This window comes from Archocentrus centrarchus, chromosome 15 (genome assembly GCF_007364275.1).
Source record: "Archocentrus centrarchus isolate MPI-CPG fArcCen1 chromosome 15, fArcCen1, whole genome shotgun sequence".
In the NCBI taxonomy this organism is placed as follows: Eukaryota; Metazoa; Chordata; class Actinopteri; order Cichliformes; family Cichlidae; genus Archocentrus; species Archocentrus centrarchus.
Window position 1 is genome coordinate 11,355,217 of NC_044360.1, and position 22,945 is coordinate 11,378,161.

Consider the following 22,945-nt stretch of genomic DNA (forward strand, 5'->3'; position numbering starts at 1 on the left):
GAGCTGAGCGAAGGGAAAGAGAGAGAGACAGAGAGGCGGGGGAAAGCTGCGGCACAAAAACACTACTTTTCACTTTTAAAACAGCAGCAGCAGCTGATATCCCTCCATCTGTCGTTTTCATCCACGAGCAAAAATGATGTGATGCTGTGATGAGAACATGCGCCATGTAACTCTCATGCGAGTGCTGCACAAAAATTAAATGCACAGCGTCCGTAAGATGCTGCTATCTTACGGGCGACAAAGGCGTCAGTGTGTTCTTTTCATACAAATTCAGTGAAAATCCATAAATAGTTGGGAATGGTGTTAAAACAAATACCTGCTAACATAAAGTGCTAAAAGTTACAGACATTGCTCGGCTCAGCAACACATACAACAAGCAGATCTGTGAATATTTGCTTCGTAAAACAGAAAAAAGCATGACACTCACGCATGTCCTTACTTGCTTCCCCTTCTTAAATATAGACCACTTTCATGCCAAATTGTGTCTATCATGTTCACATCTCACTAATAAATCTATCTAAATTGCCCTCCCTTTATCCTTTTAATCACCTGCCACAAGGAGTACAGGGTTATCTTACATGATGAGTCCTGTAGAAGTGAAATCCAAGACCATTTGCCTTTTTATTATCAATATAGACCAATTTGAATAATAGAAATAACTCATAAGAATGTGCGGAATCTCACACAAGTGGGAGAAGGTCTGTTTTCATACAATGGTTCATCAGTGATTAAAAAAAACCCTCAAAGATACTCAAAGAGTCCGGTGTTTACATTTGCAGCAAAAATCCACTGTTTTCAGGATGTCTGCCTACTGAATTGGACCTCACTGTCAGAAGCAGGATTTCACTGGTCTTTAATTAACCCCTGACATTTATGTCAGTTAAATGCCCCCTGGCCGATGCTATGTCATTCCAGACGAGGCTCGATTCGGTAATAAAAGAAACTGGACTTGTGGAGCAGGAAAATGAGGATATAACAAGGAAGCATACCTTAAGGGCTGGGGAAAAGACTGCTGGCGACCACTGGTGAAAATTATGATATGAGGAGGACAAAGATAAAGATGAGGGTGGCGAGCCTTAATTTTTTTTCACTCAGTGATTACCTATTTAATTGGTCTGGCAGAGTCACTGAATTGTGACAGTGAAGACTATTTGCTGTCACACAGGTGCTTGCCAAGGAGACTTCTCTGTATCGATTTACTTCACTGTGGCTAATAGAATATATAGTAATTATAATTCTCCCCACTTGTCCACTAATTCAAGGGCAGGTGAATGCTCATGCACACATCATTCCACACTAATTGCAGTCTGAGTGCTTCCTGAAATATATCTGTTCTCCTAAAGAATGTGCACATCTATCCCCCCACATCTGTGCTGGATGTTTTCTACCCCAAATCACTGGCAGCAAATCTTCTCCCTTCTGCCTCCATAGCAACAAACCTGTGGGTGAAAAACAAAGGAAGAACAATGAAAAACAGCCAGTGTCTTCCGCTGTCTGGTATGTATCAGTTGGTGTGTTAAAGACATCAATGCGGATTGTATATGGTGAAGGGTGCCACTTGAAATTTTGCTTTTTCATCCTTTGCTGGTTTAACAAAGCATATTAGGACCCACCAATGCCCCCTGGCTTCTCTCCATGGTAATCAAAAGGCCATAAGTTCTAATCCTGTAATCCTGACAGTGATCAAAAAAACTTTTTGATCACTTTTTTTTGCAACTTTTTGAGCAAATGAGACTTTGATGGAATTGCACAGACAGTAGATGTTAAATTTTTTACAAAACCCGCAGCCCATTAGCATCATTAGCATTCATTGTTCTCTTTGTCTTTTTCACCTTCTCTGCCTGCCTTATGGTACTTTCTATCTGACAGCAGATTGAGAATGAACTGCCATTTAGCTAATGATACACTGTGGATATTTACTTGCAAATGGAAATGTAGTCTTGAACTCTCTGTCCCCATCGAGCCATGGCCTTGAAAGCATTTTGCTGAAATTAAATAGAGACAGCAACTCCTGAGAGGTATTTGTTCCCTTTACAATCTGAATAATGAGAACCTTAAACCTATAAAATGCTTATCTTTCTCTCTCATTTTATCTCTCCGTCCTTTTACTTTATCTCTCTGCCCCTCTGCAAACCTCTGCAAACATCTGCAAACATCCGCAAACTTCTCATAAGCAAAGAAACATTAGTGGAGATCTGTGCGGTCAATTGGGAAAATCAATTGCAGCCTAGCAGAAACTGCTGGGCTCCACAAGGAGTATGCTGCCAGTGTCGAGTGCTTCCTGTTACCATGGAAACGTAGGGAGGTGTTTTGAGCATGAGTGCAATGTGACTCCACCACCACCACCAAACTGAACCCTATCCATCCTCACGAGGAACTAGACCTAGTTTGGAGACTGTCCCAGCTGTCATGAGGTGAGAGGCAGGGTACACCCTCGACAGATTGCCAGCTGGTCTCAGGGCTAACACAGAGACAGACAGCCATTCACACTTACATTAACTGTAACATTCAACCACTAAAACAGTTTTTTCTCTTCAGAAATGCAGGTAAATTGTCATGGCCGGGGAGGGAACGGACGAGGAAGGACTCACATGAAGGACTCCAGAAGCAAACATAACTAAAAAGGGGATTTATTTCAACGGGGGAAACACAAATACAAAAACCTTGGAAGGGAGGCACAGGGAGACGAAGGGCAGGCACAGGGAACACAGGAACATGCGGGCACAAAACATCAACGACGCGACAAGGAACACATGGAAACTGAGGGCTTAAATACACACTGGGTAATCAGGGCAAGAGGAAACAGCAGGGAACAACAGGTGAGGCAAATGAAACTAATTACACAGGGGAAGCAAAGCTGAACACAAAGCACAGGAAAACCAGACTGTCAAAATAAACAGGAAGTGACAAACCAAGGAACATACTGACTAAACAGGCACAGACTCAGGACAGAGACGCAGACATATCACAACACTAGGAAATAAACTAACACAAAACGCTGGGCCAACGGCCCAGGACATGACAGTACCCCCCCCTCAAAGGCCGGCTCCCGACGGCCAAAACCAGAAAACAAAACCAGACAAGGGCGGGAGGCGGGGGACCAGGAGGGAGGGCCCGAAACAAAAACAAAGACAGGGAGCAAAACAGAAATCACAGGGCGTGAACAAAACAAATCAAACCCGTACCGGAAGAAAACAAAAACACAGGACCAGAACAAAAGGCGACGGCACAAGGCCGGAGACAGTCCAAAACAGGGGGTCGAAACAAGGAACAGTCCAGGAGCTATGAAAAAACAAAAAACAGCAGGGGAAAAAACAGTCCACAGTTCAGGGGAGTCAGTGGGAAATCCAAAAACAAAAAACACACAGTTCAGGAGGCCGCAGAGGCCAAGGGGCCACAAAGCAAAATCCCAACGAGGGAGGCCAACCGCGCTCCCAGCGGCGGCGGCGACGAGGACGAGAAGGAATCACTGGAGGCCGACCGCGCTCCCAGCGGCGGCGGCGACGACGAGGGGGAGTCACTGGAGGCCGACCGCGCTCCCAGCGGCGGCGGCGACGACGAGGGGGAGTCACTGGAGGCCGACCGCGCTCCCAGCGGCGGCGGCGACGACGAGGGGGAGTCACTGGAGGCCGACCGCGCTCCCAGCGGCGGCGGCGACGACGAGGAGGAGTCACTGGAGGCCGACCGCGCACCCAGCGGCGGCGGCGACGACGAGGAGGAGTCACTGGAGGCCGACCACGCGGCATGCGGCGGCGACGAGGAGGGGTCACTGGAGGCCGACCGCGAGGCGTGCGGCGGCGGCGACGGGGAGCAGACACTGGAGGCCGACCGCGGGGCATGCGGCGGCGGAGAAGGGCGACCCCGGGCTCTGGTGGGGAACCCTCGGGTGACGTGGAGCGCTCGGACTGAGCAGAGACCCCCACCGGCTCGGACTGAGCGGGACCCCCTGGCTCGGAGCGCTCGGACTGAGCGGAGACCCCCATCGGCTCGGACTGAGCGGGACCCTCGTGCGCGGAGCGCTCGGACTGAGCGGGACCCTCTGGCGCGGAGCGCTCGGACTGAGCGGAGACCCCCATCGGCGCGGACTGAGCGGGACCCTCTGGTGCGGAGCGCTCGGACTGAGCGGGACCCCCTGGCTCGGACTGAGCGGAGACCCCCATCGGCTCGGACTGAGCGGAGACCCCCATCGGCTCGGACTGAGCGGAGACCCCCATCGGCTCGGACTGAGCGGAGACCCCCATCGGCTCGGACTGAGCGGGACCCTCTGGCGCGGAGCGCTCGGACTGAGCGGGACCCTCTGGCGCGGAGCGCTCGGACTGAGCGGAGACCCCCATCGGCTCGGACTGAGCGGAGACCCCCATCGGCTCGGACTGAGCGGGACCCTCTGGCGCGGAGTGCTCGGACTGAGCGGAGACCCCCATCGGCTCGGACTGAGCGGAGACCCCCATCGGCTCGGACTGAGCGGAGACCCCCATCGGCTCGGACTGAGCGGGACCCCCTGGCGGCTCGGACTGAGCTGAGCCTTTGGGCTGAGCGGGGCCTACATGGTGAGGCTCCGGATGCGCAGGCTGGGACTGCGGAACAGGGCACACTGCTGCTTTATTGAGCAGCAGGGGCCGCTCGGGGAATAGCCAAGGTGCAGGGGACTGCATGGGAGCTGACGCTATGGGCTGCGTGGAAGCAGGCCGGGAGACGACTGGCTGCGTGGAAGCAGGCCGGGAGACGACTGGCTGCGTGGAAGCAGGCCGGGAGACGACTGGCTGCGTGGAAGCAGGCCGGGAGACGACTGGCTGCGTGGAAGCAGGCCGGGAGACGACTGGCTGCGTGGAAGCAGGCCGGGAGACGACTGGCTGCGTGGAAGCAGGCCGGGAGACGACTGGCTGCGTGGAAGCAGGCCGGGAGACGACTGGCTGCGTGGAAGCAGGCCGGGAGACGACTGGCTGCGTGGAAGCAGGCCGGGAGACGACTGGCTGCGTGGAAGCAGGCCGGGAGACGACTGGCTGCGTGGAAGCAGGCCGGGAGACGACTGGCTGCGTGGAAGCAGACTGCGAGCTAGGGAGAGCAGACTGCGAGCTAGGGAGAGCAGACTGCGTGGAGGCAGACTGCGAGCTAGAGCATGCCGACTGCGTGGAACCCGACTGAGAGCTAGGGAGAGCAGCCTGCGAGCTAGGGAGAGCAGACTGCAAGCTAGGGAGAGCAGACTGCAAGCTAGGGAGAGCAGACTGCAAGCTAGGGAGAGCAGACTGCGAGCTAGGGAGAGCAGACTGCGTGGAGGCAGACTGCGAGCTAGAGCATGCCGACTGCGTGGAAACTGACCGAGAGCTAGGGAGATCTGGCTGCGTGGAAACTGACCGAGAGCTAGGGAGATCTGGCTGCGTGGAAACTGACCGAGAGCTAGGGAGATCTGGCTGCGTGGAAACTGACCGAGAGCTAGGGAAATCTGGCTGCGTGGAAACTGACCGAGAGCTAGGGAGATCTGGCTGCGTGGAAGCTGACCGAGAGCTAGGGAGATCTGGCTGCGTGGAAGCTGACTGAACGCTACGGGGAGCAGTCTGCGTGGAGACTGACTGAGAGCTAGGAAGAGCTGACACTGGGCAAGCTGTCATTACTGGAGCTACCGAGGGAGCCGGAGCTGAGGGAACTGCGACTAAAGATGGAAAAACTGCAGATGAAGAGACCAAAACCGAACTGACTGAAGGGTCCAAGGGGATTACGGAGCTAACTGACGTTAAAGCGGAGGGAGCAGACTGAGAGGGCACAGAAACAGCTGACACCGGGGACCGAGGAAGAGCTACTGGGGCTGACTGAGACTGGAGTGGACAGGGAGCGACAGGAGCTGGGGCTGACTGAAGGCGAGGGGAAGCGACTGGAGCTGGGGCTGACTGAAGGCGAGGGGGAGCGACTGGAGCTAGAGCTGACTGAAGGCGAGGGGGAGCGACTGGAGCTAGAGCTGACTGAAGGCGAGAGGGAGCGACTGGAGCTAGAGCTGACTGAAGGCGAGGGGGAGCGACTGGAGCTAGAGCTGACTGAGACCCTGCTGCTGCAGCTAACACAGAAAACCGATGCGAAGGCTTGGACCTGGTTGCCCCCACCCGCGGAACAGGAACGGGTGCAGAGGTCAGCCCGTCCGTGGCTGCCCCCACCCGCGGAACAGGTACGGGTGCAGAGGTCAGCCCGTCCGTGGCTGCCCCCACCCGCGGAACAGGTACGGGTGCAGAGGTCAGCCCGTCCGTGGCTGCCCCCACCCGCGGAACAGGTACGGGTGCAGAGGTCAGCTCGTCCGTGGCTGCCCCCACCCGCGGAACAGGTACGGGTGCAGAGGTCAGCCCGTCCGTGGCTGCCCCCACCCGCGGAACAGGTACGGGTGCAGAGGTCAGCCCGTCCGTGGCTGCCCCCACCCGCGGAACAGGTACGGGTGCAGAGGTCAGCCCGTCCGTGGCTGCCCCCACCCGCGGAACAGGTACGGGTGCAGGGGGAGCTGGAGCCAAGGGAGCGGGAGCAGGGTGAGCAGAGGGAGCTGGAGCTACAGCTGACTGGGAACACTGCGACTGAGGAGGAGCTGGAGCTACAGCTGACTGGGAACACTGCGACTGAGGAGGAGCTGGAGCTACAGCTGACTGGGAACACTGCGACTGAGAGCTAGGGAGAGCTGCGGCTGACTGGGAAGGCTGAGACTGAGCTGGCACGACAGCTGTCTGGGGAAACTGAGAATGAGCTGGCGCTACAGCTGACTGAGGCGAGAGTGACCGTCTCCGCGGCGTTATACCGCTCTGCTCCCGCGGCGATTCTCTCTGATGCTGCCGGGAGCTTGGTCTTCCTCCGTCAGCAGCAGGCAGTGGTGACGCGGAAGTGGTGGGAGGCCAGGGACCCCTGTGACCCAGGAATCGGAAAAATGACTCCTCTGGAGTCATTCCGGGCGCTGGCTCCAGGAAAACGTCTCTCCGCTTCCTCCGGTATCTCGTCCTCCGTGGCTGCGGCGACTGCTGAGGACAGGAGGGGCCAGCGAGCGGAGTGACAGGTGAGGGAGCGGCCGGCGCCAAAAACAGTCCGCCCACGCGGCAGACCTGCGGTTTAGGCGGGGGCGGTGAGCGGCGTCGCCGGGGACCGTTCAAAAAAGCTGGTCCCCCCAGCGCCAGGCGAGTGCCATTGTAGCGGCCGGAGCTTGCAGGGTCTTTAGTATGGTTGCGTCGTTCTGTCATGGCCGGGGAGGGAACGGACGAGGAAGGACTCACATGAAGGACTCCAGAAGCAAACATAACTAAAAAGGGGATTTATTTCAACGGGGGAAACACAAATACAAAAACCTTGGAAGGGAGGCACAGGGAGACGAAGGGCAGGCACAGGGAACACAGGAACATGCGGGCACAAAACATCAACGACGCGACAAGGAACACATGGAAACTGAGGGCTTAAATACACACTGGGTAATCAGGGCAAGAGGAAACAGCAGGGAACAACAGGTGAGGCAAATGAAACTAATTACACAGGGGAAGCAAAGCTGAACACAAAGCACAGGAAAACCAGACTGTCAAAATAAACAGGAAGTGACAAACCAAGGAACATACTGACTAAACAGGCACAGACTCAGGACAGAGACGCAGACATATCACAACACTAGGAAATAAACTAACACAAAACGCTGGGCCAACGGCCCAGGACATGACATAAATAATTGTAATTTGGCATCTTAATCAAATAATAATAAATTGCTTCACTATTTTTTCTGCTTTTTCGTAAAACAGTAAATTCGAAATTCATGGATATTAACAATAATTATATTTTAGCATTAAAAATATCATTTTGATTAAAGAGCTTGTGCATACTGGTGGATTAACCATTACAAAAAGAGAAAAAATGATCTTGGTCATTACCAATACTGCTAATTTAGGGCAGCTGGGGCAGAAACCTTACATTGGATGGTGGTCTAATATATTTGTTAAGCACTGTATTTGTGGAAACAGCTGCTCCTTTAAAAAAGTTACACTTTTTGCAGAATAAAGATCTGGGAAATGTTGACTATTTTAATACCTTGACAATGTGATACAGACAGTAATCAACAATTAGAAGGAAGTGGATTGTGTGAGAGGAAAGAGAATGACCTTTACCTCATTAATACAAGTTAGCTGCTGGGTATGCATATTTAAAATACATAAATAAATAAATAAAAATAACACCAGCCCTCAGGAATGATTTGTTTTTCTATTGATCTTAAATTTCTCTTTGAGTGTCAGTAGGTTGTGGTTGCTTGGGAAGTAGACACCTTTTGATGTGAATTTTTATTTTTATTTTTTTTGCATTTTTGGCCACAGCAGCTTTTGTTAGCAGTGGAGAGAGACAGGAAATGGGGGAAAGATACAGGGGAAGACACGCGGGCAAATTGGTGACAGGCCGGGACAGGAACCCACGCCGCCCGCACCGCAACGCGGCATATGTATGTGGTCGCCAGCTTCACCACTAAGCCACCCAGGTGCCCTTGATGTGAATTTTTGAGCATCCTCATGCTCATGATAGATGTGAGTTCTAGGGCCTCTTTATAAAGCCGATTTATGACAAGGTTTGATCTTTATGTAACTTAAGCAGAAAACCACTTATAACACTTTAAATACTTTGATTTGAAAATCTATGTAGGGGTATTGCAAGTGCGTCCCAGCCTGCTATGAACTTTACTCAGGGAGACACTCCTGTGGTTGATATTTAGCCTTGCTCATCTAACCAACTATTTTTTCCACTAACTGATGAGTGTTACCTGACTTTTTCTCTACCATCTCTTCTTCTAGTTTATGGCTATTCATGTCCTGTCAGTTGAAGTTGATTTTAAATTTATAGATTAGAATTGTACAAATTACAAACACGGTTCTTAGGACATGTTTCTATTTAGGTAATCTTTTAGGAATCAAATGTGAACATTTCTAAACGTGAGCAGTTCTAAATCTGCTTGTGTTAATCTGCAGCACATGGATTTTTTCCGGGGGCACTCCTAAGATGGTAAACTGAATGAATCAATAGCAGACACTTGGAACTCCCACAGCTAGTAGCAGATTTCTATTTATCTGTGTTTGTACTTGGCACATATTTCTCTTCTCTCAGCTAGCATCTGAGAATTGGCGCTCTGACCTCTGTTTTGTAACAGCTGGACACACAGCTGTGTGTCGTGTTTTGTGGCTTCGATTGCAAACATTTTATTCCGTTTATTTAGGGACCAAAGCAACAATAAACTTTCAGCTGCTAACGAAGAGTGATTGTTTGACTCGTGGATTTACCAGATGCCTAAATTTCAGTGATCATTACTATAATCAGTGTGAAGGAGCTTGAAAGCACAGCTTGAACCTAAGAGAGATGGGAATTCAGCTTGCCGTTTCATACTAAATTTGTGTATTTGTGCACAACAGGATGGTACAGAGTCTAATATCTTGCTAAAGAGACAATTGTGGTTAGAGCATACAGAGAACTAATTAGCCGGGCCTTCCTGTGTGTGTGTGTGTGTGTGTGTGTGTGTGTGTGTGTGTGTGTGTGTGTGTGTGTGTGTGTGTGTGTGTGTGTGTGTGTGTGTGAGTGATGAGCTCCCAAACACCACTGGACACTACTGGAAAATTAGGGTCCTGTCGGTTTGCTTTCAGCAGCAGGTGTTCTGTTGAATTTAACGAAAGAATGACATGACGGAGACAGATGAAAACAGAGAGAAAGCTTCACTAGACTGTGGAGATTAAATAGAAGACAAAATAGTTTTTTTTTAAGTAATGTGGTGACAATCACTTACTGTAAGCACTGAGAGAATGAAGGAATGATGATTAATTAAGAGGGAACAAAAGACTGATTTCGCCTTTTTCTAACTCGATGATTGATGGGCGCTCTTGGCTCTTTTGTCAATCTGTCATTCCTAACATGACTCACTCACTTACCCTAACTGCTCTTTATATTCTATGATAGGTGCTGTAAAACATGTCTCTTTTCATCAAGGCTGACATTTCAACAAGATTGGAAGGATTTGTTCTTCTCTAGGTCTTTGTCTTTTTACCAAAAACATGACTTTGCCCAAAAAAATTATTTATTGCCACAAAGCACAAAAGATGAGTGAAGAAACAAACAAACCAACGAGGTCAACTGATGACCTCATCTGAAGGGAAATTCATCACACTCTGATAGCTGACAAACCTTTTCATTACTCTGTTGCATTTTCTGACAGGGCACAATGTAAATCAGACCTTAAAAAGGTCTGATTTACAGTATTTCTAGGACAAACTGAGGAAAGCGGCTCTCTATTTCTATTTGCCATATTTCTGGAGATGGAAACCCACTACCAGAGTGAATCACAATGAAGTGCACAGAAATTGTAAAACCTACGAGGAGGACACAATACAGAGGTTGTTGAATACATGTAGTTTATGTGATTTATGTCATTGTGATCCAGATAACCACCATTTAGAGGTTGTCTGAAGTGTTCTGCAAACTAAATGCAAGCGTACCCAACTAGGTCAAGTTCTCATTATCGTGGTTTTCATTACAAGATGGGCAGTATTGTCCTAAAACATGAATTTTATTCTTGCTGTTACATTCAATATTTTCCATTCCTGATACCAGGTTTTTACAGACTGATTAAGCCCTTGCTTTAAATTAATTTAATTAAAATAAAATTTTGGCAATATAAAGTTTCCCTTTTGTTGCAATGAAGGTATGCTATAAACAAAAGTTTTACATTTATGTTAATGCACTTATAACTACAGTAAATTCACGCAGTGATGAGTAGGGATGTTATAACAGACGTTTAGAAGTTGGTGGGGGCAAAATAACTAGTTTATTAAAAGGTTGTTTTAAATCAATGGCATGGTGGTGACAGAATGTTTATTTAAAATATATTTTGTTGACAGGACACGGGTGCAATGTGTGTCGGGTGATGGCCAAGGGTGGAGGCCCTGGCGGACCGATCCCCGGCTATGGAGACTGGCTATTGGGACATGGAATGTCACCTCTCTCGTGGGGAATGACAGTGAGACCTGGAGGGGCGTGATTGGGAAGAACGGCCTGCCCGATCTGAACCCGAATGGTGTTTGTTGTTGGACTTCTGTGCAAACCACAGTTTGTCCATAACGAACACCTTGTTCGAACATAAGGATGTCCATAAGCGCACATGGCACCAGGACACCCTAGGTCACAGGTCAATGATCGATTTTGTAATTGTATCATCAGATCTGCGGCTGTATGTTCTGGACACTCGGGTGAAGAGAGGAGCTGAGCTGTCAATTGATCACCACCTGGTGGTGAGTTGGATCAGATGGCGGGGGAAGATGCTGGACAGACAGATACCAACTTGTCTGCAAACACTTGCCAGCTACTCTCCAAGCTGTAGAGAAACTTGAAAAGTGCCATCCTAAATGGAAACAGAGAATATTCGCTTCAAAGTAAAAGTTGTTCCTTTGCGTTGAAACCAACATTTTTCAAATGGCACAACTTTTGCTTTGAAGGTGAAGATTTTCCATTTTCAGTTTCATTATCATTTGTAGGCCACTGTTTACAAACAACCTGCGGAAACCTGCTAGCGAACAAAGCAATTGCAAGGAGGCTTTTGGTGCAGTGCCATGATCAATGACTAGTTTCTAGGCCTATGTGAATTGGACTTTAGCAGTTGACTTCACGGTGAATTCCTGAATCCTCCAACAATCATTCACAACTGGTTGGGGAATATTCATTTTTGCCTAGTACTGGTGGTTGACAGATGGAACTGAGGCTGCAAGTATTCATATACCATTAGCCACTGGAAACGTTTTAGCCTATGGAATATAGTTGCTTCCAACAGCAACGCAAGCTGTCTCAAACAAAATGGTAACTTGCATTTCAGGATAAACTTTGGATGTTGTTGGTTTGGATGCTGAAACTCATTCAACTTGAATCCACTGAACAGATCTAGATGCTGGTCTTTTAGGTGATTCACTAATTGTATTTCCTCCTCTGGTCCAAAAACCAAGATGGCATTATTTGTATATTGTGTTTTGTGAATTAGTTATCACATGACACTGCCTTTCTAATGAACAAATTGAGATGGGGCTATTACAGCAGCTGTACCAGTTGCAGTCTTCCATGTGCATTTTTTGCCGTGCTTGTGGTTCTTCTTCTTCTTCAGCATGTAAGGATAGACAAGAACACTTGAAGGTGTATGCTTACCCATCATTTCTGGAAGAATTACAAACTTACACTGCCTACAGTACCTACAGTACTAAACAAAATAAGTACTTTTGCATTTTCAGAATTTGGATATCAGAAGGTATTAAAAACTATCTTAAGTATCAGTTCTGGTGACATCCATTATGATGGAGAGAACCACAGTTTGTGCAAAATACTTGTTGCTCCTGTGAAGTGAAACCATATATTTAAACTTTTAGGTCTTAACCACTGTTGTTACTAAGAGTGAAATCCTTGTGTGTGTGTGTGTGTGTGTGTGTGTGTGTGTCTGTGTCTGTGTGTGAGAGAGAGAGTGAGTGAGTGAGTGAGAGAGAAAGAAGGTGAGAGCATGAATGTGGGAGCAGTAAAAATGAAATATAGATGGATGTCTTAATTTTTATGCAGATGAGCTAAGAAGTTGATGAGATAAAATGTTATAATATATATTTTATCGCTCTTTAGAGAATTCTCTCAAACAATCATGTTTTTATTGAGCTGAGAGACATGCCCAGTGGAAATCATGATTAAATTGATACAAAAAAGTGACCATGGTCAGACATAAAGCCTACATTTCCACATGCTGTTACATTAATAGAAAGGAGGAAATGTCTAAAAGGAGGTAAAAAGCTCAGCTGTTTTACCCCCGTCACCATTTTTCTTCATGTGTTCATGGATATTGATCTCTTTGTATCACACAACAGTCAGGTCAGAAGCATTCTGTTGATGGATGCTTTTATTAAATGTTTCCATCACGAAGCACGTGCTAGGTGTTCAGAGGAGGAACTGTTGTCATCCCCTTTGTGACTGTTGTTCTGCGGTGAGGCAAAAATATGTGCCAGAACATTAAAATAGAAAATGCAGAAATCTACCTTTTGAAGGATAAAACCTCCATAATTGGTCCATTCCTTATGGGCTTCTAACTGCCTATATTTGCAAGAATGTGTGTTTGATGTAGAAAAGCCTGAAACACCACAGTTGTGTGAACCTGCACTTTGGGCTGAGTTTATTATTTTAGCTGGCTATCTATTTAAAATGCTTATTATGCATAAAGTCATAACTTTATAGGCTACACAGTATTATAACACAATGAAAAACAGGGAAATAACACCCACACACACTCTTGAGACAGTTTTATCTGATAGACAACAATATTTGCTAAATAATTATGAAAAGCAAAAAATCTTCTCAAGTGTCTTGTGTGGGATGGAATTAGAAAAACAGAAAATGGATTACTTCTGTTATTTCATTCATTAGAAAAATCACACAGAACCCCTGTAGTTTGTAAAAACACGAGTGCTAAGTGTAGAAATAATTATTGTTTTATAATATAGGAAAGGATCTTTGTGTGAGTTCTGAGTCTGCGTGGGCGTCACTTGGAGCCTGCGAGCATTGACCCTCAGCTTGAACAGAGGCACATCTGTCATAACAGTGTCCATCTGTCACAGTGTGACGACCACGATGCACTCGCTGAGCTGTTTACTCTCTCTGACCAATACATGTATAATTATTCATCTTTTCTATTTATCTGCCACTTGTACGTGTGGGTGTGTGTTTGCACATCTGTTTCTCTGTGTCCACATGGGTCCCTGCATATGTTCTTTGACAGCACAGGAAATGTGCATTTTCAAGCAAAAATCATGGCTTCTTGAGTCAGTTTCAAAGAGAATTGTGCCTATAGTGGTATACGAATCCACCCGCATACACACAGTTTATTAGTGCAAGCAGTAGATTTAAGGTTTTTAATATCACTGGTAAGTTTAAAGCAGAAGTACAGCCACAGAGGTACAGCAGTGGAAAACAGGTCATAATACATTTAATTGATCCTAAAACACACTTTATCTATTGCCTTGGTATATTGGGCTAAAGAGAGCATTAATTAAGATCCGCATCCTCCTATTTTTATCATCACCCCAGCCTTTTGCACATATCACTGCTGCTTGGCTACACTGTCAATGAGCTTTAACACACGACCTCCTGCTTTGTACCCGTCTGATGTCTCTGCTAAAATAGAACCCTGTGTAATAAAGTTAGTAATGATCAAATGCCATCTTTCTTTCTTAGTAACACACACACAAAAACCTCAGCAAAATCATTTCAAACAGTCACTTCAGTATAATCGTCATTTTATCAAACACCGGGAGTTTCTATGACAACTAATGGTGAAAGTTGAAAGTGTTTAATTAAGTGGCCGGCTCAGAGACAGAAGCACTGTTTGATGGCAGAAAATTCATGAATCTCTCACTGCATGTTTGTGTTGAATCCAGCTGTTTCAGGCTGTGATGAGACCACATTACCAGCCATGCAAAGTGGTTCCTCTGGAGTGCTTCTTATTTCTTTGTGCTTTTATCACGTTTTCTTTATTTTCCATGTTATTCAAGGCTACACTGTTGTCAGAGTTATTTATGTATATTTATTTTATTTATCAAGATTCTACTAAAAGTATATTAAAGCCATGTGAGTTGTCTGAACACAGGGAAGAATATATACACAAGGCAATGAGGAAAACTAGCAACAGGTGGGAGGGCAACTGAAACTGATTACAGGAACAGACGCACGGGAAGCAGAACTAAATCCAACCACACCAGATAAACAACTATTAGTATAAAACAAGAAGAGACTGACGTTGAGACCATGACTAAGATAAGCAACCTTGACACCAGGGCAGAAGGGAAACACACAGAGACAAGGCAGAATACAAAAGCATACCCCTAAATATCTACAAAACTCAAAACCCTTGGTCCAAGATCCAAAGACCATAACAATCTGGTTTATGCTTCTGGCTTCTCCATCTCTGGTATACCTCTTCAAGTGGTTAGCCAAGGCTGTGAGTCTTTGCTTGGCAGTTTCTAAGGCCTCTGTATGCACACCCCTTTCTTCCTCACACCTTTCTGTGGTTCTGATAGTTGGATAATTTCACTTTGTGCTCCCCTTGAGCTTGGCCTCTAGTCTTTTTCTCCATGGAGCATACTGCTCCTTGTGGCTGTTGTTCATCTTATAGCCAAGCATCTCAGGGATCACTGTTGCTGTGGTATAGTTGGTACCACATTGGTTAAACTGATATTCACAGCAGGGATTGTCTGTAATGCTGCATTCACATCTTCTAGTAGACTTTGAGAGGGTTCCTCATGTAGTCTTGGTAATCAGCTACGGAGGGTCCAGGTTTCCAGCTTAGCCATGATTTTGCTTTCAAGTCAGCTGCTTTGATGTGTGTGGATGATGACTTCTCACTCTTGTCCTGACTTCCCCTTGCTGTGGCACATGTGTTGTACCTCGTCAATCTCTAGTTGCATTTCTTCCAGATGTTGGACCACTGAGCTACTAGGTGTTTGGTGATATTGGGTTTTGAGGAATCCATAGATAGCACATCCTCTTTATGTAACCCCTTTCACTGGGGTTACATGCGTAGTAGCATTACAAAAGCTCTCTATTCTCATTTCTTGTCCACTTATCCCACATCCTTGTCCCAGTAGCCCACTTATTAGAGTATTTCCTGGTTCCTCAACACCTGATGAGGACCTTGTTAATCTGAGTGATGTCCAAAAAAAAAAAAAAAAATCACCATAGTACAGTATAATAATTTGGCTAAGTTTAGGCACAAACTGAACTTCAAACATGAAAAAGTTGGTTTTCTTCAGTTCAGCTTGTATTCTATTTCAGTGGTATGTTCCTGCTTTTATAGTTGGCATTTCACAGCTACTATAGTCGAGATCTTCCATTTAGCTCATACATAAAAAATGTATAAGCCTAACACTGAGGTAATCTTTAACACTTCCTTGGGCTTTGTGGCTCTGAAGAAGAATCATTGCATAGTAAAACTCAGTACAGCCTTTGGATTCAGGAGTTGTAAATTTTTTATCAAGGTAACTGCATCAGGTGTTACACAGATTACAAATTTCTTAATACTTAATGATACACCTTACATGACATTGGTATCTTTTTATAGTCACATTAAATAAAACTTGCATGATTCTCTTGGAAGCCAAATTTAAAAGAAAACTCAAAGGCTTGAACCATAAAGCAAGTGAAACACTTCACTTTACAACAAACAAGCACATTGAATGCTGTTGAAGTTCTGCTGGAGGTGGAATTGTGAATCAGGGTCTCTGCTAGGCACTCCCAGTGCACCCTCGCTATACATTTAGGTGTGTCAGGTCTTTCTAGCATCCTCCACTTGATCCAACTCACCACCACATGGGGATCAGTTGACAGCTTAGCTCCTCTCTTCACCTGAATGTCCAAAACATACAGCCACAGATCTATTGATACGATTACTATATTGATCATCGACCTGCAACCTAGGGTGTCCTGTTTGCCATGTGCACTTATGTTCAAACATAGTGTTCATTATGGACAAACTGTGGATTCCACATAAGTCCAATAACAGAAAAACAGTCACGTTCAGATCCAGCAGGATGTTCCTCCCAATCATGTACCTCCAGGTCTCACTGGCACTGCCCACATGAGTGTTAAAGTCTCCCAGTAGGACAATAGAATCACTGGATGGAGCACCCTCACGCACCCCACCCAGCAACTCCAAGGAGACTCTGACGTAAAGGCAGCAAGCCGAGGGATACAAGGATACCCACCCTAGCCCATTGTCTCTCACCAAGGGCAACTCCAGACTGGAACAGAGTCCAGCTCCTCTCCACGAGAATAGCTCCAGAGCCAAGGTTGTGCATTGAGATGAGCTCAACTGTATTTAGCCAGTATCTCTCAACCTCACGCATTAGCTCAGGCTCCTTCCCCACCAGAGAGGTAACATTCCATGTCCCAATAGCTAGCCTCAATAGCCGGGAATCGGTCCGCAAGGGCACATTGCACCTGACCCCTACGATCCTTCTAGGCTTACAGGAGGGTGGATCAATGTTTCCTCTTTGGGCTGCACCTGCTCAGGCCCACAGGCTAAGGACTGACCGCCAGGCACTCTCCCTCGAGCACCCTCCCTAGGCCTGGCTCCAGGGTGGGGCCCCAGTAACCCTATCATAGGGAGGCTAAACTGTTCCTTTGATCGTTCTGTATCAAAGGTCGGTTATATTATATATTTGGTCCTGCCTTGTATTATACATATTATATTTCCAATTAATGTACTTATTGTGTCATAATATCCTAAGCTAACAGCATTCTCCACCACGGCTGTAGAAACAACACTGCAGAAATCAGTATAGCTAACGCAAGCTCCGTGCAGCTTCCAGTAAAAAAAACAAAACAAAAAACAATTGCCCCTAGAATGGGCATTTTGCCACCTGTATTAAGTACATCTACTGGATGAAGTTTTACTCTGCATATGCACTCACTGCGCACTACATTAGGTACCTGTTCAACTGCTTGTTAACACAAATGTCTAATCTGTCAATCATATGGCAGCAACTCAGTGCTTTTGGCATGTAGTCATCATCAAAATGATCTTCTGAAGTTTAAACCAAGCATCAGAATGGGGGAAAAAGGAGATTCAAGTGTCTTTGAATGTGGTTGTTTAAATGGTTGTTTATGCCAGGTGGACTGATCTGAGTATTTCAGAAACTGCTGAACTACATGTTGCATGTTACACCTTGAAGCAGATGTGCTACAGCTGCAGAAGACCACAGCAGAAGACCACACCAGATGCTGATCCTGTCAGTTAAGATTAGTAAACTGAGGCTACAATTTGAACACACCCACCAAAAACTGGACAATAAAAAAACTGGAAAAATAGTGCTTTGTTGGATCAGTCTCAATTTATCATGCAATGTTCAGATGGTAGGATCAGAATTTGGTGTTAACAACATGAGAGCATGGATATTTCCTGCCTCATGTGTAAACAGTTCAGGCCGGCTGGTGTGGTGTAATGGTGTGTGGGATATTTTTTTGGGACACTTTGGGTTCTTTAGGTTGAAAGATGGATGAAGTGTAGTGGTTCACTCATTTACACAGTGTAGTGGTTTACACATTTGCTTAACAAGTGAAAGCTCCCTGGTTCAGTCCTGGGGGGGAAACACAAATCCCTTTGGGATTGTGTTAAGAAGGATATCCAGTGTAAAAAGCTGCCAAATTAAATATGTGGAGCAACACCTTGTGAATGAGGGAGCAGCTGAGAATAGCCTTTGAGTAGAAAAGATGGATGCACGTACCATGATGTCACCCATTGGTCTTGTACATTTTGAAGCCTCAGCATTGGTTTAAGTAAGATGTTACCATATTTGGATGAGAGGTTGGAACATTAAGTTACCCCTTCATCCTAACAAGGTTAGGTAGCAAGTTGCATCCACAAACTGTGCTAATGCAATCCACAGACGAACATTTTTAATAAAACATAAGAATTTAACTCAATAGAATTGAAGTACAAACTTTTTGGATGGACTGTACCACAGAGCAAGTCATTTTTTGTCAGATACTTCCATTGAAATGCTCCAAATGCATCAACACCACAAACGTGTTGAGGAGCTCCACTTCAGTGACTCCAGTTAGTGAAGGTAAGGACAGACAGACACTGATCCGCTACAACTGCCCACGTGGGACACCTGTCAGTCACAGCAGTCAGGCCCATTATTTAAAAAAAAAAAAAAAAATATTTCTAAATGTTTCTTTTTTGTACCAAACTGCGAAGGTGCTTTTTAATGACCTAGATGAACCACAGTTTTTGGCACTTTTCTGCTGTTAGGTTAAAAAAAAAAATTTTGAGGGGGAGAAAAAAAGACCAGTAGCTTCTGCCTGCACCTTAAATGTTATTCCAGTGTTCAAGGTCTACTCTTACCTCATGTGCAAATAAAAAAAAGAAGAAGAAGAAGAAAAAGACCAAGAACACAAGTAGAAAGTAGATGTTTCTGAATGTGTTTTCCCCATATATTCAGTAGATATCACAGTATCATTATTGTGAGTCCTTTTGGCTACAGTAATTGAGTACATTTCAGTTAAAATCTACTATTGTGAGTCCTGGCATGTATAAATGGATATCTCAATATAAAAATACTATTTCTACTAGCTTAAAATCTCAATAGCCTTTTACTGCTTGCCACAAGAACACATGCCCGTGAGTCAGACATGCACACAGTCACACCCTGTGCACTCACATCCATCATGTTCCTCGCACTGTGCATGGACTATGTTACTGGTCAGAGCCAGAGGCAGTCAGATGTCTGTTCACATGAGCAGGCTCTGTTTCTGCAACTAGGACTTAATGGTTTATCTGCAGCCAGCAGCAGTCCATGAATCATACAGAAGACTGCAAACATGCTGGCGAGCTTCCCCTGCTAATGATGAATTATGTTTAGGTTGCTGTGTAACAAAAGCCATAAAAAGTAATCGGAATCTGTTCCAAACTGTTGACCACAAGTGTACGGGTTTTTACTTTGACATATGAGGATAAGATGACTGTCTCCCAACAATCTTGTTCTAAATCAAAGCTTTTACTGGTGCTTATAGCACCAGTTATGTCTGTTAGTCTCCTAATATCTGTTGTCTTTCCAAGATTAGCAATTTTAGACATCAAACATAACAGGCAACCAAAAATCAGAGGAACTTTTTACTTTAGATCTATGTAGGTTCTCAGTCATCCAGGTCATGGTAGTCTTAAATGCTTGACAAGAAGGCGCTAAACTTCTTTACGTTCATGGAGCAGTTTCACCTCTCATCCAAGAGGCTTCTTCAGTTGAAAAACAACTGATGGCGAGTCCCATGTATTTAACCCCTTGAGTTGTCCCCATAAATATTGTCCTGAGCTATCGAGGCCCCATTGAGGTAAAGTGTGAGTGGGTGTTGAAATAACTGGGAAGGAACATCAAGTCAACATTTTGCGTGGCAGATAACTGGTATTGTAAGCCACCACCGCTGGTCATTCACAGTGGATGAAGAGCGCCTCCTTTATTCCTCTTTCAAACAATCTCTCTTCTCAGTCCAAAATGGACTGGCATCCTCAAGAGTTTCTTTTCTCCTTCAAGTGCAGGTGTAAAGCTGAGTCTTGTCTTGTTGAGGTGGCTCTCCTATTTTATACAATGCATTTGTGGAGTGGTTGTTTGGTTTTTCCCATATAAAAGTCAGAGCACTCCTCACTGCACTGCACTGCACTGCACAGTACACAGTATGTTGTTTAGCTTGTGTTTGGGTATTTTGTTCTTGGGATGAACCAGATTTACATTTTCACAACATTAAATGATCATAATATAAACTAATTATTATTGTTTGATGTTTTTGTATTTTGAAAAGGTAATAGCCACATCCTTTTTTGGTGCCTGCTTTTATATTTTATTACTGGGGTATTAAATGAATGAACCTAAAGTGAATTATTTTAAATCATTTCAGCTTTTTGTGAATTATACAAGAGTGGAAGTAATGTTCTGGTGCTGAACCTATTAGATATCTTCAGCTAATGGCAATAAGAAGAAAACTATATATGCCATGCAAGTTTTCTAATTATAGATGATGCAATGTTTGCTAGACAGAAGAAAATAGTTTTTATTTTCACTCTATCATTAAATCTGAGCTATTTTTCAACCCACACAGAAACATTAAAACTAATGAATGTTACAGCGTATTACGTTAAATTTTACCGTCCCGGTTATAATAGTATCTCATCCCTGGTCACAGTTGTTGCCATGGTGAAGAGCGACCCTCACATGTGAAAATGCACAATTATTGACTAATTAACATTCAGGGACATTTTAATGGCTCCATGCCGTGTACTTTCATAGGGGCATGCTGTGAGGGCAGAATGTGTTTTTCTCTCCTGCCTGTTCAGCTCACATGTGTTCATGTCTGTTGGTGTCTCCGTGTTTAGTTTTCTGTTGAACCTGAGGGAAAAGAAGGCTTGGAGATTACTGAAATCATTGGGCCAATTTTCATCCTTTGTTATTGAACACCTGGGGTTAGCCTGCTTCAGCACAATCACACAGAGAGCACATGCAAAAATTAATGGCAACAATGGAGAGTTTTTTTGATTTTAACATGTATGACGTTAGTTTGTAAGTCTGTTTTAGTCAACGGTGGGTGCAGGGGTTAGTATGCTCTCCTTCCAGCGAGAATGTTCTGGGAACGAACCTCCTGGCCAATTCTTTGGGTTTCATCCCACAGTCCAAAAACAAGCATGTTAGACTGATTGGTGCTTCTAAATATACAGTAGGTGTGGATTGTAAATAGTATTCGGTGTCTCTGTGTTGGAGAAGCTTTAAAAAAAAAAAAAGAAAAGAAAATTGTTGAATGAATGAAGTCATTTAATGAGAGAGAACCTTTATTTTGCTGAGGCTACGGCAACTTATAACATTTACATTAAACTTCCTAGCTTTGCACATTTTCAGTTTCATTCTTTTTGCCCTTTTCTTTTCTTTGTAGTCGCTCTAGAAGCACAGTGTTAGAGACAACTGCATCGGTTGGTTAGTTTACCACTTTGCTCAGCACCTAACAGTCTGGGACGTCGCTGGCCTGCTAACTAGCCATTGTGCAACCAGTGGATACAAAGTCGTTCTCCCCACTCAGCAGCCCTTGCAGAATGCCTCTGGGCACTTATTTGGGTAGTTATGTTTGTTTTTTTCACCTGGCATTATGGGCACATGACCCAGTTTGGTAAGGAAAAGGTTAACTGCCCACATCACTGATAAGCTTTGTGGTAACAAACGGGCTTAAGTTTGATATTCACTTAATATTAGAGGTCATTTATCAGCTCATGAAGCTGGTTTAAAAGCATGATCTCACTCAAAAATTGCAAAAATAAATGTGTTAAGTATGTTCTGAATTTACAGTTGGTGACCCCCGCTATTTCAGTGTGTGGTGAGTTCATTAGTCCACTTCTCGACCTACATAAAATGTCTCTCCTGCTTTCTACATTGCGCCATCAATGACACATACCTTTCTGCTTGTATAACTTATCACTGTGGCCATCAGTACATGGTTGTAATTATGCATACTGGTTGGTTGCCTGCCCAGTACATATACTTCTATATACTTGTGTTATACATTTCTCCCGCCACCATCATCTACTCCCTTGGATAGACTGTGATGAAATTTGAAAATCTAAATGTATTACCAGATTAACTTTTCTAAATCACAATAGCCCAAAACAGAAGTGTAATAACCAATTACTCTACATTATAATAATAAATGGAGCTCATTAGGAAGCCAAGCTTGAGGTTATTCTAATTTTCTTTTTAATACTTTGTCACATAGCTAACATAATTTATGTACTATTTTGGGAATCAGCCAGAGTAGGAGTAAAAATCAAAGAGCTTTATCATAGTGTGGCCACATTAAAATCATATGCTGAATTTGTGTATATTAAAACAACCAATCCTCAACTGCCACCAGTTTGAGAACCCTGATGGAAAATTATTTAAATGAATGACACAGATATCTTCATATTTGTCAAATGATTTGAATATTAAAATAATGAATCCTTGAGGAGAGACTATTTCTTTCCCTTTGGACTGCAGCAGGTGTGATGAGTTTGTAAAATGCATTTTGTGCCAAAATTATTTCAGGGATAATCGGCCATGATTACACAATCTAATTTTTCTCATTTAAGGAGGCATGAAGATGGATAAGAAACAGGAGGAATGACAGACTCTCATGCCTCCAGGAGGGAACCGCAGCCATTGGGTTGATGGAAGGTTATAAATTATACATATTTCACAAAAAGAACTGCTGTGGATGATTTTAAGGCCCATTACTGCACATCTATTTTTCTGTCTGCTGTCTGTGTGGTTTAGTGGACCAGGGATATACACTATATTGCTGGAAGTATTCACTCACCCATCCAAATTGTTTATTTCAGGTGTTCCAATCACTTCCATGGCCACAGGTGTATAAAATCAAGCACCTAGGCATGCAG